The sequence below is a fragment of the Botryllus schlosseri genome, chromosome 3 (genome assembly GCF_051294905.1).
Source record: "Botryllus schlosseri isolate E-star chromosome 3, Bs_hap1, whole genome shotgun sequence".
NCBI lineage: Eukaryota > Metazoa > Chordata > Ascidiacea > Stolidobranchia > Styelidae > Botryllus > Botryllus schlosseri.
In genome coordinates, this window is record NC_137238.1 from 14,438,228 (window position 1) to 14,456,252 (window position 18,025).

Here is an 18,025-nt window from a genome sequence, read left to right on the forward strand (position 1 = left end):
TTGTCGGGCTATTGAGAGAACACAGTAATGGTGGAATCTGGGCAAGTTTTGCGCAATTGATTAGGGGAGCACTGATGATTTCCAAGGTGACAGTAAGGTACTCCCAAGGAATTGAGGGAGCACAGGACACTCATTCCGTTCGGGTTAGATTCGAATGTGGATAAAACAACAAAGGTGACATTCCGCACTGTGAACACACAGAACAAGTTGTGCGTGGTGAAGACAGCGGGTGAAAAGCGCCATTGGAACCTCGATTTTTACAGACAGTGTGGTGTCGAATATATATTCATAAGCCAGGATATTGTAAATTTTCGCCCTGTCCTTCAATTTACCTCCTGGCAGGGCATCGCCAGTAAAGTCATGACTAAATTTTGGAACTCTGAAAGCATGATGGCAAAGCTAGCCATGGTATTTGATTCGAAAATGGTTACAGAAATATAGCCGGAGTTTTTTGAATGCGCTCAGCTGCTCATCATTGAAATAGACATCGCGCTAGCGACCGCTGAGTTCCACAAAAAACTTGTTTTGTTTACTATTCCGTCGGCCTTGAGTAGCTTTTCAGGGTACAAATTGAGCATCTATTTACTGAACGCTAGCTCGTCTCAATGATCATCAGTTCGTCTGAACGGCGTTTAAATATTGATGGTGCATCGCGAGAAATTTTGAACTGATGTTCCGTTTGAGTTATGTTCGAGCGAACAGACGATCAGACTTGAACGTGTTCAATGTTGGTGCATACGGCCCAATATTTGAAGAGTGCGGCGAGACGGAACCATGTCGACATGACAGTACGGGCCCTATTATCCAGTCCATATACAATAGACACTTACGTGACCTTTGACACGAACCAATCAGGTTGCAGCAGGACGTAAACAAAGAACAAGGCCGGGCAATCTCACTATGAGCGCTTATGGAAAAGGTTTGAAAAATGAAGGTTTGTCGCAAAATTACATTGAATTATGAATAGCTGGCTTTGGTGAATGGTAATAACGTAGAGCTAGTATGTATTTGCAGTGTTCTAACCTACAATAAACATGAATGGTGGCAAGCACTCATCAGCATGGTATGTCCAAATGAATGGATTTCTGACAACTTTTCGGATGAAGCAACTATTGCTGTATTATCCTTAGTCCTTAGTCGTACACAATGGGATTGTCGTACCGAAAGCATGTATTAGATTAATCTTGAGTCAGGATATGTGGGGTATTCATTATGTGGGCTTGGCGTTATAAGCGTTCTATTTATGAAATCGTATATAGTACAGTCTACAGTCTGCATCATTATCTGGCAAATTACTGTTACACTGGACACTTGTCTGCATATTCAATGATCATATTAATATGATATATGTTAGGCAACATGATCCGTTCCCAGCTGAAATCGTCATTTTTTGTTCTAGCTCATGTATTGAATCAATCAGGACAAATGCCGGATAACCACTGCGCTAATAGCCTGTGTAACTTGGAGATGGCTACCCTGACCGTTCCTGGTGTGTGCTTGTATCCTTTCCCAGAGCCAATAACATGCATGGAAGAATGTAAAATCTGGATAAAGGCATGTGGACTTCCTTGTAGTCATCTGAATTCTCATTTTATTAATAAAATGACATATCTATTATTGCACCAAAAATATGGAATCGTGACATAATTTAGATGAAACAATTCTGTGTTTCAAAATGAGTCCAATCTGAAATGCAGTCACACTTGATGCCACAATCGACTTGTAGTGTGTCTCGTTTTATTCCACTCCAGTTTTGTTGCTTGATGGTGTGTAATGGATTGAAATTGTTGAGAGCAATATATTCAATAATGAGATGAATAGTTGAAATTGGTAGCGCTGATACGTTGCATTAGTCGGACGAGTACGCCTTGATAGGTGCCTGCACAGCAGTGTTGCTCTGTAAAATAAACATATTATATATTTTGTGCAGGCTTGATGGATATCTTATATGAAGCTGCAGAAAGAGGAATTTGATGGATAAAACGCAAGAAAATCAAATTTCTGGAAGAAGTAGAAGCACAAAACAGGAAACCCGTCCAGGAAAATTACAAATTGACGGACAATTATTGCTAGTGAAGTTTAGTTCTCAGAGGAGCATCATAATGTCAAAAGATGCGGAGAAGCTGAAATTTTATGCTAGACTACATTAAATTCTTTCTGGATTGCCCGACTTATCCTACTGACGTCAAATTTATAGCATTGCTGTAAGCATAGTATTAAACCATTATTATGTCAACCGTATATAACTGCTTCATTAGATTTCGATTTGGCCATGTAGATATGTGGTTCTTAAAAAGGCACCATTTGCATTCATTCATGATTTCTCAAAACTAGAATGATTATTGACTGTCAATAAATCACATACAACTTTGAAAGGATTGATAGATTGTGGTGCACTTACTTTTGTGCAGGAACTGTTCACAGGGACCATTTCAGATCGAAATATTAGTGAAATATGTGGATTCGACAAGAAATGTGAGACAATGATGGAGTTCAGCTATGGTGAACCAGGAAATGCTATCATGGCAGAAAAAGGATTCATCATTGAGTCTGAAATCAAGAAATTGAATCTAGATTTAAATATTCCTGCACATGATTTGGCACACCGTCAAATGCCTGAGCCAGACTGTTCCACAACAAGAAAGATGGCGAGACAACGTATTCATATTGAACAGCTGATCGGAAGAATCAAGGAGTATAAAATTTTGTCTGGTGTCATACTATGCAGCATTGTGTATCAACTAACCAAATATGGACTAATTGCTTACTCTACTTCAAGATTGAAAATTAAAAATGACCGACGCAACATATTCGGCAATTGTGCAAATTCAGTTCCATTGTGAATATCGTAATGCCTAATAGCATGCTACGGATCGTAATTGCGCGGTGCCATGGTCAATGTGTACCAACAGTGCATGTCTATTCATACTATACTCCAGTGGTGTGCATTGAAGCTCATTTAGAGGCCCAATTTGTTGAATGAACAATTCTTCAGGTGAAAATGTACTATTTGTGTTTGGTGGAATGTTATAAAACTGAAGACACCAGATACACCAAAATCTACCTTGAGGCAGGAGTTGATCGGTTGCGAGTACGGTCGAGAAATTGATTGTCAATCACGATCGAGCTCACTGAGGCTGATGCAAATCACAATGTAGTCCTTGTAGCTTCAGGTCCTGGATTGTCTTAATCAATGCATATATGCATGAGAGCATATATCAGAACCTAATGTGAAAATAAATCATGGTTACAACATCTATTGCAGGAATCTCTGAAAAAATGTATTTTGCTTTACTTACCCTGTCTTACATGTGCAAGACGAATCAATAATGGATTTTCTGAGAACGTGTATTTCCATTGAGTATGATATCTCACTTTTCCGCAAGTTGCGATAACATTGGCTGTTCACTAGAATATTGCTTCCATGGATTGTCTCCTCAATCTTTGTCCCTAAGTCGTGTACGTAGCGCTCCATGAAATATTTCGTAGTTTTCTCCGAGGTGTTACAAGAAGATGCTGTTCCACTCAAATCCAGAAATTCGATAGAATCTCCATAGCTTTCAAGTTTCATAATTAATACACCAAAATTGTGATGTGTGGCAGCAGCTGTATTTTATAGCATATATTTCTGAACATGAGATATGCTTGAAAATTTCGCTCGAGACCGGCAGCCTATGAAATCGTCAAAATATGCATTACAACAATCCTATAGTATAGTATACAACAATCATCGCTTAATCCGAAAAGTTGTCAAAAAACCATGCATTTGGACACAGCACGCTGATGCGTACTTACCACCATTCATGTTCATCCTAGACTAAAAGCTGCAACTACATACTAGCTCTACGCTATTACTATTTATTAAGGCCAGTCATCGCCAATTCAACGTAAATTTGCTTAAAACCTTCATTTTCCAACCATTTCCCATAAGAGCTCATAGTAAGCTTGCCCGGCCTTGTTCTTTGTTTACGTTCTGCTGCAACCTGATTGGTTCGTGTCAAAGGTCACGTAAGTGTCTATTCAGACTGTTATTGAATTCGAATTAGCCACCCGATTAATCTAATTTTTGCGGATATAATATTTTCGACGTGGTCTGGTGCACAAGACCTTAGTAGTTAAGCACCATTAACCCCACATACAACAACACATCATGCCGTAATTTATTGATAAACCATGCGAGATCCAAGAAACGTCTGTGGTGGCTTTATCGAAAATTGGTATTTCTTCACTGGCAAATAATTTTTCTCTGAGAAATGGTATTTGACCTGTGGGGTTCAGATTGCAATGGTAGAATAATTAGACACGAGCCACTTAGGCAGCTATGGATAATTCGATAGGCTTATATTTATTTCGAAGTTCACGGTCAACATAAGGGCAATCCTTTTCAGCTAAGGTTTTCTCGCAGGAGATACACTGTAAATTCTGAAGTGTTGCTCAACCCGGAAAATTGAACACGAAACGTGATCCAAAAATTGAACGCCTAGAAGTGTTGCGAAGTGTTTAAATTAAAAGTGTTTACCTAAAAAGTGTTCAGCCTCAAAGTGGCTGGTTGACTAGTCACCGGAACGCAGAGCTCAAAATAAAATCAGATTTTATTGTTTCATGAATAGATGACGCTTATAATACCCAACCTGGGTGATTAAATACGTGCAAACATTTAAATTTCCAATAGCTGCTGTGACAGGGTTTCATAAATTCACATCAGCAGTTGAAACCGTTTCCGGAATAGTCCATGAAATCACGAACATCAAAAATGATCAAGAGCAGACTCACTACAAATATCATGCAACTCGTTCAATCATGAAAATGAATGCATAGCGAATTAGGGATAGTGATAACAAAATATCATTTAGTATCTTTAACTTTCGTGACAATGGCATGGAATTAAATTCATTGGTTACGTCCGTTAACGGAAAACATGATCAACACAAATCAGTAAAACATATTTATAATTGATCAAATTATGGCTTGTAAATTTCTAATTTTATTGTAAAAAAAACAAACAATGAATATATCAGTTTCACTACCACTACCACGATAAACAAGTAATAAAGTATTTTTTTACTCTTAATGAAATTGGGCCTGCTAAGTGCTAACCAGGCATCAAAAATATTCTTGGGCTTGCATTACAAGGATTTATATCAGGTTAATGCCAATCACTTTTGTTTAAATAACAAAGAAATCGTTTCTTTGAGTCCATACAAATTTTGCAGATTTACAGAAAAGATTTTGTTGTTATTTGCCAGTCTGCTGCAAAATATGAAATCTGGAAGTCATTAGGGCAATGATTCTTGAACATATTTGGACACGCCCCGTTATGATAGCAAAAAAATTTCACACACCCCTTATCGTCGTATCATGAAATTAAAAAAAGCAACCAGAACGCTAGAAATCCCAACTGATAGTTGGATGGCAGTGACGGTAATAGTTGTTGATGAGAGAATATTCAAATATTAAATTCTGACCATACACAGAGAAATAAGTAGAAGCTGCCATGTGCGAAAAAGATTTTAGTTGACAGCGGGTTCACGCCCCTTCAAATGCTTTCTCCTGTTTGAGAACCACTCCTTCAGGGTATGACAATCCAATGCATAGTAGCTCAAAACGTCAACAATGTTTCTGAATACTTCATTTTCACCGAAGCAGTTTTATATTCTTGGCATCAGCTGCAATGCAGGATCGGTCAATCTCTGATTCGTGGCGTGCCATGGTGTTTGCTTCTTTTCTACTGGTCGACTCCAAGTTGTGCTCCTTGAAAATGTGATTAAATTCCAAAGTTTTGAATATGTCAATGAAAATTCTAAATTTTATGCAGAAATAAATATAAATATTTCACACATGCAGGTTACACAAGCGCAGGAAAGGCGCTCGGGTACATGTGAAATCCTATCACTGAGAAGGACTAAAATTCGCATAACGACTAATAAAAATATCTTGAATTAGGTCTGCGCTTTTTTCAATTCGGCCATTTTGACATTTACATTTACATTCAGACGCACAGGCAACAGTGAAAATGCAGAACTGTAACTCAGAATGAAATTTTTAGCAGAACGTCTATGTACGTCTACGAACGGTCTGTGTAAATTTGTATGGTCCACAAAACAGAAAGATTACGATACCTGTTTCAATAAGACATGCGCTTGGGTCTTGGATTGTATTAGCTTGTCTCTCAATTTGGCTTGGAGAAGAAGACAGTTGACTTCATCAGCCTCGTTTTGCTGAAAATGTAATTGATTGCAAACAAGATCCGAAAATAAATATAGTAGAATCGGTATTCCTATGGGTTTGGATTTCCATTACAATAATTGATCAGACAAAGGACACATTGATTGTCTTTAGTACAAAAAACTTTGTGACATCTTATCGAAGGTGTTGAATACTTTTCCTTCATTGCAGTAATTGTAATTGTTCTCAATCTTTCAAAATACTTCCTTCCTGATGAAATTTAATTAGCGAAATTATTTGGAATTAGCACGACATGGGAAATGATCTCAATTTGATGTTCCAAGTATAGTTCAGTAAGCAGTAGTTTAAATACAAGTTACCCCAGCTCTTTACATTCAAGAACACCTCTGTTCAATGTACACAGATCAAGCCTCTCTTAAGCTCATATCGCATATATAGATAGTTATCAAGAAAATTAGGACTGCAAAAACAAGCACATTACATGATCAATGGTGATATATGAAATGAATAAATAGACTTACATAATCACATGTTTCCATGGGTTCTTGAGGCAAAAGTATTATCGCAAAAGATGACTGCACCGGCACAAAATCCGTTCAGATGACTCCTCACGTCACTATCAACATTGTCTGTTAGCACAGGCACGGTAGAACCAGGGGGTCTCTTCGAAGAGTCGACACCAGTTGGATGAATTTGAAGATCAATCCAAGACTGTTGAAAAGAAAATACTTGTTTCAAAAATTTGCAATACAAGGGAACTATTCAATATTCGAACAGCTTCTTCGAGGTGCAAAACTTCAATATAAAATTGAATAGTATATGCATATTGAAATGAGCCCGAATATTTTCGGCTGAGACTCGTCAAGGGTAATCGTCAGCAACTAGTAGAGAACTCGAAAGAACGTAGTACATCAAAAATCGTATCACAAAATATGATGTCACCGGCATTCAGTATTACGCAGATATCACACTGGATACATTTGTATGTGACAAAAGGGTGTCTTTCATAGAACAAATAATTATTGTAATGGAAAGTTGCATGTGACCGTACCACCAATTTTACTACAGCACGAGTAGCATACTTTCCTGGATTGTTAATCATTTTAGTGGAATTTTACCAGCAAACATTCATAAAAATAACCAAATGCAGCAGAATCAAATTCATTATCTAAGGAAATGCCAGTTTACTTACGAAATACCGCGATGCTTACCAGTATTTTAAACAACAAATGCATTTCAAGATGTTGCCAATTGCAATACATACTATACCTGCACATTAGGGCATTTTTCATATTCTTTCCATCAGCCGCAACCCAGGCTTGATGAGTCCCTGATTCGTGGCGTGCCATGGCGGATCTTTTTTTTACGGGTCTAATGCAAATGCTGCTCCTAGAAAATACGAAACATTACAAAGGAAAATTGTAAATTTGATGCAGAAGTAAATATAAATATTTCACACAGATAGGTTACAGAAGCGCAGGAGAGGTGCTCTGCCCCCCAGGTTGAGAACCACTGACCTAGCCCATTATAGTTCAGTAAGCAATAGTTGAAGTACAAGTTACACGAGCTCATTACGTTCAACTACATCTCTGTTCAGTGTTCAGTGTACACAGTTCAGGGTACACTGTACGGTACAGTGTACACAGATGAAGCCTTTTTCAGCTCATATCGAATAACCCGTAAGCTACTCTGCGAGATAGTTCGTGAGAAAAGTAGGACTGCAAAAACCAGCAAATTACATAATCAATGGTGATATACAAAATGAAAAAATAGGCTTACATAATCACATGTATCCATGGGCTCTTGAGACAAAGGTCTGTATCACATAAGATGACTGTGCCGGCACAAAACCCGTTACGAACGACTCCTCACGTCACTGTCAACATTGTCTGATAGCGCAGGCACGGTAGACCCAGGGGGCTCTTTTTAAAGAGTGGACATCAGTTGAACGAATTTGAGGAGCAATCCAAGACTATTGAAAAGAAATATTTGTTGCCAAAATTCGCAATACAAATGAACTGCTCAGTAATCACGCAGATATCATACTGAATACAGTTTTTTTTTCTGCAATAAGTTGTGCGTGACAGAAGGGTGTATTTCATAGAATAATTGAGTAATGGAATGGAAAGTTGCACATGACGTTACCACCAATTTTACTCTGGCACAGTTAGTATACTTCCTGGATCGTTAACAATTTTTTTGAAATTTTACCAGCAAACATTCATAAAAATCTTTATCACAAAGATAACCGATTGCAACAGAATCAAATTCATTCTCTAAGGATATACCAGTTCACTTACAAAACACCGTGATGCTTACCAGTATTCCACACAGCAAATGCATTTCAAAAAGGTGCCAAGTTCAATACATACTACCTGCAAAATAGAGTTTAGTTCAGTTACCGTATCACAATAAACTCAGAAAAGTCAAATTCGGGGATTGGGCAAAACAAATACTACCCCTTGTGATCCATGGTTTGTTGAAAAGATTGTTTGTTTGGCTGTGCTATTATTGGGGCGATTTTTTGGACCTAAAAAGGTAAGATTTTGACTAAAAAATTCAAATTCACACATATTTTGATGATGAAAAACTTAATTTTGACCCCTTGTACTTAAATTAGGTGTTTCTCACATAGTGTTAGAATTGCATTACCGGAACTTATCTTTATTTCTGGCTGGAGCTGTCTGTTCTTCCGAAGTAATTTGACCTGAAAAAATCTTTTAGCATGAAAATTGACAAATTTTTACATGAAAAAGAACTTATTTTATCGAAATCTGGACCCATGAATAATTCTAGTATTAGTTACATCTCGTATTATGGTAGAAATAATTAAAAATTTGTTTTAATACAACGAAAGATACTTTCCGACATTTTCGGGTAGAAAGTGTCTGTCCTAACTAAGTAGCTTGGCAAGAATGAAGAAAGAACGTTCACCAGCTGCAGTTGTTGGCCGGCAACACTGAAGTTGTGCGTACACTGCACTCTCTGTCTCTCATTATGACAAAGTTGTCTACATCGCAATTATTCATCATACGGTTTCTAATAGAAGAACCAATGCCCACGCAGTCTTGCTTCAGTTAGGATAGTGCAATAGGCTACGTTGAGTATTTGTTTCATTTGACAGTTTATGATTCACAATGAGCAGACGATGGTCCGTCTACAACGGTAGGACTATAAAGTAGGCTACAAGATGTAAATTGTAAAATGATAAGTTCACCGACAGTGCAATCATCTATGATACAAACGAAATGCAAGTTGCCAACAAAATTTTGATTTTGTAAAGAATTTTGGCAATTTTTGACCTGACGGTACAATTTTGACAAAATTCTGACCTATTTTGACATTTCAAAAAAAATCGCTTTAGTTAACACCTTACCACTTGGAATAAACAGTAGGCCTACAGTGTAAAATGTCTTGCAGTTGAAAAACAATCAAAACCGTTGCATGACTGTCATACCGGCATTCAATTGCTGACATCGCAGTACTTGTCCACAATGGACCACAATATCGCCTACATAGTGATATTTCAGTGTGGATAGAGAGAACATCCCTTTATCCATATGTCAAAAAAGTTACTTTTATAGCAGCTTCCCATCAGTACCGTAGTACTGGACCTGGTCGCAGCCTGGTATATTATCAGATTCGAAGCTCGATCATCCAGCAATAATATCAGACGAATCATATACTGCAAAACATCTAAAGAACATTTATATGAATAAGGGATATCAGTAGCCTGCTAAAACATCTAAAACAAACGACGTTACTGCAATGTCAAAACGAGTTAATTTTATGACTATTCTCACATTACATACATTCAATAACATTTACCGCATTTCCATACCTTACAGTACATGGATGTTATGATCCTTCACGCCATCAGGTAGCAGAAACTGCTTCAATATATCCATTTCGCCAAGTTTTTTCGTGTACCCTACTCTCTGCCTGAAGCCTGACGAACCACCAATTCAAATCCAAACTGAAATCGAGCGCGCTCTACCGTAACGAAGGTTGTGACCCCTCCGCGTCACAGGGAAATATGTATATTTCATTGAAATATTACCCTTAAACTTAGTGTTGGGTCAAGTGAGCATAATATTATTTTACATATACCGTGATTTAATGTGATCTCTAAACGTAGCGATGGTTTATGAATGCAAAATTGATGATAAATAACCAGGTATAAATTTTCTTGAGAATAAGCCGCACTAGCGAAGTGTTACATGTAAACGGAGAAATACGCAGAAGCGTTGCGACGATAATGGCCCAATGCGTTTATATGCCCAAAAAGTGTGTCTGTACGCAGAAAAAAGTGTTATGAAGTGTTCAATACGACCTTGCGGATTTACAGTGTATATTGGCACACTTTCAGAGTACAATATTAGCAAATATACTTCGTATGTTTTCGTGCATCGCGGCGTGGTAATGGTCGACGCCGAAATGCCTATTTTTATTTTCTATAAATCATGCTTTTTTTCTGGGGGAAGGGTACTCAATAATCAAAAATTCTGCAACATGAAATCGCGACCAGCGCGAAAAAATTGAAAAGAGTTGCATAAATTGGCGATAAGTGATGTATAAATAATTTATGTACATTTACCGACATTCTTTCGGATCTCATTCGAGATCTCGACCCCATATTGGACGATTTGGGGTGCGGCAGTCACGGTCCTGGTAAGAGGTCAAAGTCCGGTCGCTGTTTTCCGGTTGAGATTTTACTATTGGAAATATTTTGCGCTTCAATCGCATATGTATATATCAGGGATATCTAGACTACGGGATTGGTAACTAGTCACGTGACCGCGTACTCAATTGACGGAATGAGGGCATTCTTGTCAACAGGAGTTTAGGTGAAGGAATGTCGTTACGCTCGCAGTTCAAATTGTGTGCGTTGTTATTTGTCAATTGCGGGATATATACTGTTCGCCAGGCATCTACTAGATAAGTTAGGGACGATCGTACATCGTAAGTTAGCTGGCAAACTGTCTTATAAATCTCGTGCGAAAGGTCAATGACGATCGCGTTTGAGCAGTGCCGGTACTAATTCTAATTGTAATTGCGGGTTTGCGTTCATCGCTAACTGCGTCGTTACTGTTGATGCACGGGATGGACTGGCCGTAGATCTTACTGAAGTGAACTGAGGATAAGTTTTGATAGTCTCAACGTTGGATTGGTACCAGTATTGGCTACTCAGGTCGTTAAGTTTGTCACGCGCGAGAAGTACCAGTAATAACTAGTCGAGTCGTTCAGTAGTAGTGATAGTGACTGGCGGATTTGTACTCGTGTTTTGTTTTGTCTTGGCGTATAGCCACTGGTGCTACACAGTATATAGACAGACAGACAGATCTATATGCTGGGTGAGTGGGCGGCTGAGCAGCGTGCAAGGCTTTAGCCCTATAGGCTTACCGGCCTGTAGGCTTGCAGGCATGTAGGCTTACATGCCTATAGGCAATAGGCATAATACGGGTCTATAGGCTTATTGGCTTACAGCAGTGGTTCCCAACCTGTGGTACGCGTACCACTAGTGGTACGCAAAGGTCTTCCAGGTGGTACGCGAGTAGATTCTGTTTTTTATTCGACCGATGGGAGTTCTTAGTTCAGGTGAGGTTGATTTTAAGTTTTTTTGAAGCCGTCGTCTCACGCTATTCCCCAGCTGCTAATTTCCTTTATACGTGGGAATGCGAGCTTGGATTTTCATCCCCAGATGACTATCAAGTTGAAGAAACGAAACCGACTTGTTGCGCCCATACATGACTTTCGATGCGCTGTAAGCAAACGTATGCCACGCATCGACAAGCTAGTGGATAATAAAAAAAATACAGCCATCGCATCAAATAAATTGACTTTTGTTGTGTGCAGCACCGTAACTGCCGCACCCCAAACCCCCCAATTGGGGGGGGGGCCGAGCTCGAAGGGGGCCCCAAATTATTTCGTGAATTAGCATAAATTATAGAGTATTTTTTGAAAATTTATGCAATTTTTTCCAAAATTTTTCGCGCTGTGCGCGATTTAAAGTTGCCAAATATCTTGATTATTTGGTACTCTTCCCCCAAGAAAAAACACGCAAGATTTATTAAAATGGACATATCGGCGTTGGCCATTAACACGCCACTACGCACTAAGATATATAACGATTTAGGACTTATTACATGCGACTCCAAGTAGTGTGCCAGAACGATCGGCAGCGCGAAAAGCTTGACCGAAACGGACTGCCCTTACGCAGACCGAAAACTTCGTTATATATACAAAATAATAGGTTTAATTGTCCATAGGCGCCTAAATGACTGGCGCTATGTGTTCCTGTCTTGGCAATCTGAACCTCAGAACACAAATACCATCCAGCAGGAAAAAAATATATGACAGTGAAGAAATACCAATTTGAAATCGTGTGCGTCTTTTAGTTTAGTACGTTTGAGCGATTCTATATTTTTGATATAGCAGACAGGAGGTCACGAAATAAAATCATGTAACGAAGTCATACCAACGGGTCCGCCCGCCCGAAGATGTTTAATTATTATTTACGGGCCCTACAGTTTCCGGTAAATCTGATAACGTGAGCAGAGAGAACAAGATATTGATAGCAATATATATGCAATTCCCGATCTTGGCCGATTGTATCATGAATTATCGAAAATTTTCGCGCTTCGAGCTGGCTCACTAAACAGTGCAGCTAATTTCGTGGCAAAAGCGAACACTGTGATGAGGGGTCGGTTTATCACCATATGAGAACCCAAAACCCAAGTTTTTGTGTGTGGGGGGAGGGGGCAGGGCTGACGAAGTGCTGTTTCGTTCCTGCCAACGGGTATACGCCCGAAGATGTCTAATTATTATTGGTCGGTCCTACGTTTTAAAACAGACCTCGCTCAGCTCTACCGGTAAATCTGATTACGGGAGCAGAGAGAGGATCAAAATTTATAGCAATATATATGTAATTCCCGATCATATTGCCCGATTAAAACATGATTCACTGAAATTTTTCGCGCTTCGCGCGTCTAGGCGGGAAAAGCTGTCTCACCCAACGGACACCCAATGGAGATGTCAAATAGCGTCAAAAAGGCGATGACCAAATGGGGGTCTGGGGGGCGAAGCCCCCTAGAAGTTAGGTTTATCACCCTATGGGGGGGCCCAAGGCCAACGTTTTGGGGGGGGGCCTGACGAAGTGCTGTTACGGCCCTGGTTGTGTGTTGTTATTTCATTATGTTGTTCTTCTTGTGACTGGGGGTGAATACATCCCATCAACCCTGGCTGATTATGCCTAGTTCAGGGGTGTCTAACTCAAATTGCATCGCGGGCCGGATCGAAGTCATGAAATCGCTCGCGGGCCGGACCAGTCAACGGAATCCAAAATGTTGCCTCGTGTCATTGCTTCTCGCTGGAATACTTTATTATCAAGCATATATAGATAATACACGGATCGTATAGGGGTTTCAATCTAGCGAGTCGCAACACCATTATTTGCGAGCAATGAAATTGGCGAAAATACGATGTTTGTCCGGTTGAATACAGTTAGGAACCACTAAAACAATGGCATTTCCGGCGATACAAGTAGGCATATTTCAGTGTTCCCTTTGCTTTAGTCCAGGGACGGCCAACCTGCGGGCGTAAGAGGGAATTTGTGCGGCTGTAGACACGCAATTCAATCAGTATGTGTTGGCGGCCGTCGACATGCAATTCGAATTTACGAATTGACTCCCGATTTCTTGAAAGATTTAAATTAATCTTACAATTTTGTTAGCGCTGCGCGCGATTCAATGCGACTACATTTTTCGATTTTAATAAGTAGCACCCTTTGCAATCAGAGCCCCACAATACAGATGCGAACATCAGTGGAAAATGATGCGCCTCACATGGGTATATCAGCTCGGAATCGTGTGCTCCTCACTAAACTAACAATCCTTATGGGAGGTCAAGAAATAACAGCATGCTGCAAAGTGACTATAATACCAACTGGCCCACCCGAAGATGCATCATAATTTATAACTTGCTTTAAATTTTCGCAAACACCCCTACATCAACTTTATACCAGTGAATCTGATCACACGGGATGAGAAAGGATAAATGTTTGATGGTAATATGTAAAACTATTAATATCAATGACGAAATTCATAGGTGAATCTGAATTTTTTTCGCGCTTCGCGCGACTATGAGCACTTTCTTCCTTAACATTACCAGTGACCACTACGAGTTTTGGTGCGCATAGTAAGCCAATCATTAAATATATTAGTCCGGAGTTCACCAGAAATGGACATAGACACTTTAACCTGGGAATTTGGCGTACAACTCGTTCATTACGACCATGCCCTGGAATGCGGCCGTACACTGTAAAAAATCTGGTAGATTTACTGGGAAATCTCTGTAAATTTTACCACAAATTACCGGTCGCAGCCAATTACTGTGCGTAGCTTGTCATATTACATTTTGATATGTAATATTACCTTAATATAGCTGTAAAGTAAGTTACCAGAATTTCTTCGCAAAATTACTGACAGTTACTCGTTACTGCAGTTTACCGGGCTATTGGCAAAATTGATTAGCTTCAAAATCGCTGCAGCCAATGTATACGTAGAACTGGATGTTACTGATATATCATTCTATAGAGGTGATTTGACCTGATTGAACCTCGTTTGCGAGACTGGGGTCTGTCATACCGAAATTGTTGGCCCTAGTATCAATTTAAGCTTAGTAGGGTACAAGAAATAACTGACGATCGTAGCTAATGTGATACACCGTAGCCATATTATATTATAAGGCAATGGCTGTACGGCCAGTCTCGCTGGTTACATTCGTTGTCACGGATAAGGCTGATAAGTTAGAAAATTAGTTCAGGATGTATAATATTGCTCGGGGAAACTAGAATATCAGCACCGCATGCTCAGCTAACCATTTGTTAATGGCGGACAAGGCGACCTGTAATAGGTTACATTAGGTGACTGCTTTTTCTGAGATTCGTAGTAAACAACCAACGCACAACTGTGACATCACAAGCAGCGTCTGGTTAGGTAAGTACAGTAAGTAGTGAACAACACATGGAATATACATCAATTTATACGAAATTAGATGAAAAAAGGGACTATATGCAATGATAAATGTTTCTGTATGGAAAAAACGACCCAGATCAAACATTATAACGTGGCCAGTAAATATTATTGGTGTCATATGTCAGCGGATGAATACCATTTATTTCGAAATCGTTCGAGTGTCGTCTGGCCAGTGGCCATTAGTGAGATTTGAGCAAAGGGTGGAGCGAAGCTTGTGCTTGAAGAAAGTGAACACGATCGTTGAAGATTCCTAGGAATGCCGAATGGCATACGCATCTTAAAAGGTAATACAGTACTACATAGTATTTGTTACCGTGAATATCTGACTCTGCACACCAGCCCTCGATGACTTAGATTTCATGATTGATATATTTCATTCGCCGCATTCTCTGTTCTATTTTGGGATATTTGTCGACTTATATAGTGACCACATACTCCGCTGCGGAGGAGTTGAAACTGTTGGCTTGGTAATGTCATTTTCGGGCCATAGCATAGATATGTTTTCATCCACTGCTGGATTTGTTTGCCACACATGCCACCTTAAATTAGGAACCTTTTGCTTCAATACAGAGATAAAGTCATGAATCTCTGCTATGTCATGTAAAAGGCGGAGCCGTCATCACACAATGTGCCAGTACCGGTACTTCAAAACATGTTATATTTCTGTTAGCCTATTTGTCTTCGTCTTTATAATGTCATGTCCACTGTCCAGGTTAGGAACTTTGCTTTATATAGCTACTTACGCACGAATTCTTTTTAGTGGAACTGCAAGATACTACTTACACAGAAGGAATGAGAACGAGAAAAAGAAACAATTGGAAGTTTGGCCGGTGGTGGAATTAATTCACGTTTTCTTGAGACCACTCGTGTTACTGCATGTCTCCTAAAGAAGAATTAGACCTCCAGCAGCAATATTTTTCCATCGATAACCACTTCATCGTGATATCATGAATGAATATACAGTTTATTCCAATGTCGTTTTGTGGATGTGAAGAAAATGTTGCGATATTTTTGCATCGGGTTGCTTTGCGATAGGTATGGATGTACGTGAATTTACAAGCTGGTATGTAATCCTGATTTACAGGAACAGCATGTAGGTAGGTAGGCGGTAAAATGACAGTCTCGATCGCAAATGTACAGGAGAACATGTAGATTAGATATACCGGAGGTGACTGTAACATTACAGTCTGGCGTGTAAAGTGAGATTACCGGACGAGTGTAAGTTAAATTTACATTGACTAACGGTAATGTTAGATTACCACGAAATGTCTGGCTACCGTGCTTCCAAACATTTCGCGGTAAATCGAGGTTTTTATTTTTTACAGTGTATAGGCTACACAAGTAGTCGAAATGCGGCCGTGAATGGCATAAAGGTTGGCCACCCCTGTTTTAGTCATAATCTGGCGTTATCCCTGCGTATGCGTTGTGATGAATACAAGATATTTAACTGTCAACGCGGACGTTGTAATTTGGTTTATTACTGTGGATGTGATGGATAATATAATATTTTTTCAATGTACTCAGAATTGCTATGCGGGCCGGATAAAATCGTCTGGCGGACCGGATCCGGCCCACGGGCCGTATGTTTGACATCCCCGGCCTAGTTTAATAGAATTTGTTAATACACCTCGCATAGGTCAAATACGTGAGTATGACGTCATAAATGGTGGAAACGCGCGTAACTTACATAGGTGGTACGCGAGCTCTGCATAAAACCTCAAAATGGTACGTGGGTGGAAAAAGGTTGGGAACCACTGGCTTACAGGGTCATAGACTTACACGCCTTTATCATATAATTTCCATTTTATCACCATAAATTGCTGGATTTAATTATCTTAGACTTGAATTTATCTGACGCTGACACTACGATTGACGAATGGGATATACCTGCTGTGTGCCAAATTGCCGTACTGGATACAAACCCAGAAAAAGTTCTACAGTAGAGGAATGCTCAGCAGTTTTACGTGAACGCATGTTTGTTTTTCCACAAGAGCAACATTTACGCCAGAAATGGATTAGAGCGATTCCACGCAAAAATTGGATAGTAACAATATACACCAGGGTGTGTGCGAAGCATTTCTCTCCTGATGACTTCATGGTAGACACCTGTGATACAAACAGCACCCGCCGAAACATGCACGAATTTCAGAAATTATCAAGATCGCGTTTGAAACCGGGTGTTGTTCCTCGTATTTTCCTGAATCTGTCGGAGTATTTGAGTGTATCGAGCCCTAAATCTCGGATTACGAAATCAAGTGCTTCTGCAAGACGTGAAATGCAAAATTCTCTAATTGAGAGCCGTAACAAGAAAATTTTTCTGCTTGAAAATATTGAAACATTAGCTTCTCTGAAGGAGAAGATTAAGAGCGAGACACTACCATCCGGATATAGTTCTGTGTGCACCGATGATTCGCTGCAATTTCACTGGATAGAGACATCAGAAAATATGATCAATCCACCAAAACTTGCCATATCCGTTGTCATAAAGGAGAATTTGGAAGTCTTTGCTTTTGTTAATTCCAAACCAGTTCCCAGATTGATGTATGAGAACGTGCTTCCAACCAAATTTGTGCAAAGCACCAGCCAGGTAGCCAATGTGCTTACTGTATGCAGGAAACTGTATAGTGGAAGTGATGACTCGAGCAGCATTAGTCTTGCTGTGTCTATCCTGGAAGATTATCTCGTCGCTACGGCAGAGTCCACAGCTCTACAGGATGGCTGCATGACACCTTTGTTAGGATTTATTGTGGAACAGTTGAAATTGATTCAAATCCACCCAAAAGGTCGCCGATATTCACCTGATA

At 39.6% G+C, this 18,025-nt stretch overlaps 3 long non-coding RNA genes across 5 annotated transcripts; 2 read left to right on the plus strand and 1 right to left on the minus strand.

Annotated features, from left to right (window-relative positions):
• The first annotated feature begins 965 nt into the window (after window positions 1-965).
• LOC145435834 (uncharacterized) lies at window positions 966-2,220 on the plus strand. Its single transcript, XR_013914055.1, has 3 exons — window positions 966-1,063; window positions 1,400-1,554; window positions 1,931-2,220. It is a non-coding gene; the product is annotated as an uncharacterized LOC145435834 (long non-coding RNA).
• A 2,179-nt stretch (window positions 2,221-4,399) lies between these two features.
• Window positions 4,400-10,262, minus strand: LOC145435835 (uncharacterized). Of its 3 annotated transcripts, XR_013914058.1 has the most exons (6): window positions 10,028-10,262; window positions 8,839-8,893; window positions 8,506-8,561; window positions 7,456-8,158; window positions 6,120-6,897; window positions 4,400-5,751 (listed from the first exon to the last, which is right to left on the minus strand). It is a non-coding gene; the product is annotated as an uncharacterized LOC145435835 (long non-coding RNA). The 3 variants fall into 3 exon arrangements; XR_013914056.1 differs by lacking the exon at window positions 10,028-10,262 and having other exon boundaries at window positions 8,839-10,021; XR_013914057.1 differs by lacking the exons at window positions 8,506-8,561; window positions 10,028-10,262 and having other exon boundaries at window positions 8,839-10,021.
• Window positions 10,263-15,346: 5,084 nt separating this feature from the next.
• Window positions 15,347-16,229, plus strand: LOC145435843 (uncharacterized). The gene is made up of 2 exons (XR_013914064.1): window positions 15,347-15,505; window positions 15,982-16,229. It is a non-coding gene; the product is annotated as an uncharacterized LOC145435843 (long non-coding RNA).
• Window positions 16,230-18,025: the final 1,796 nt, after the last annotated feature.